We start from the raw sequence: 1,320 nt of genomic DNA on the forward strand, positions 1-1,320 counted from the left end.
GAGGGAGGCCCGCAGCGCGGGGAGAGCGGCCGGGCCGCCGGTGCCGCCGTCGCCAGGTGAGCGCCCGCCGAGGCCCGTCGTCCCCGTAGCTGTCAGTCCCCCGTGTCTGTGTGTCTCCCCGCCTGTCAGCCCCTCTGTGTTTGCGAACCCCTTCCCGCCAGGCCCGGCTCCCGCCCGGGCCCTGTCAGCCGGCCGCCAGCAACCCCCGCTTCGAGCGGCCCCGCCCCTTCCCCCTGACGCCCCGCCCTCCCCATCTGTCAGCGCCGCGCTCGCTGTGGGTTCGGCGTCCGGGAGTCCCCGGGTCAAGGTGGTCGCGCGGCGCAGAGTTGCCGAGCGAGCGGGAGCGGGCGGTGGAGGCCTGGCCGTGGGCGCGCGTCTCCGCACTCCGGCGGGTCGCCGCGGACGGCTGGCACCCGTGCCACTGGGGAAGACAGCGTCGGGACTCGAACCACCCAGGGGTACGGTAGAATCCTCCTGCCCCACGCGGAAACACCAGGGTTCCGGGATGCCCTGATGGGCGTGTGAGCAGAGTTTGGGACATGTTAAGCCTTGCCGGTTTGGGGGGGGGGGTTCATTCGGAGAAACCTGTTGGAAGTGACTGAGGAGTGGGTGGAATGCGGGGCTTAGGTGGAAAGTGTCTGAGAGCTTGAGTCATTTTGAGTTGCATTTATGAACAGGGATTGCCTGTAGGAAACTGTTAAGTGATTTGGGTAGGGTAGGGGATTATTGAAGAGAAGGCATGTTCCTTTCTGCCTTTAGCGGTGTCTTGCCAACACATATATTTATATCTAGATAGCCTAAAATGTTTATGCATGAGGTGGCCACACATTTTTTAATTAAAAAGGAATACGGCTCTTTCCATTTATATACGTGTTCTCATATGTTGCTATCTTGATTTTTTTTGTTTGTTTTTGGTAACTTAGTATTGCAGTATTTCAAAACTAACAGAAATGTGTTCTAAAACAATTGGTAGCTTGCCGGATAATTCTCAACCGAGGAGAAAAGAGCCAAAAGCACACTTCATTAGTTGGAACAACTGATTCGGGCTTAATTTGCTTCTAAGAGACATACAGTGGAAAAATCCAGAAACAGAAAAGGAGTATCAAAGAGACTTAGGAAATGAGCGAAAAGGGCCTTTGTATGTGTGCCTTCAAGAGATGGTATCAAAGTTGCTTTAAGGCATAGGGCTGCCATGTAATGATAAACATATTAACCAAGTTGAGTTTGTGACCTTGCTACATCAGGGCCGTTCTTGATGTGTGTAGTGATTCGTGACAGGCAAACATTGCATGGGAAGTGTAATTTTTTTTTTTTTTTTTT

General features: G+C 53.8%; 1 protein-coding gene across 2 annotated transcripts in view; it reads left to right on the plus strand.

Moving 5' to 3' along the window:
• Positions 1-1,320, plus strand: part of Zhx3 (zinc fingers and homeoboxes 3) — a 116,768-nt gene continuing 115,448 nt past the window's right edge. Inside the window, exon 1 of one of the 2 annotated variants that reach the window (XM_005362990.2) lies at positions 1-56. The gene's annotated coding sequence lies outside the window, so the exon portion shown is untranslated. Of the gene's footprint in view, positions 57-295; positions 459-1,320 lie in introns of those variants that run through there. The other variant, XM_013352169.2, reaches the window with a different exon arrangement.

Source organism: Microtus ochrogaster, linkage group LG8 (genome assembly GCF_000317375.1).
Source record: "Microtus ochrogaster isolate Prairie Vole_2 linkage group LG8, MicOch1.0, whole genome shotgun sequence".
In the NCBI taxonomy this organism is placed as follows: domain Eukaryota; kingdom Metazoa; phylum Chordata; class Mammalia; order Rodentia; family Cricetidae; genus Microtus; species Microtus ochrogaster.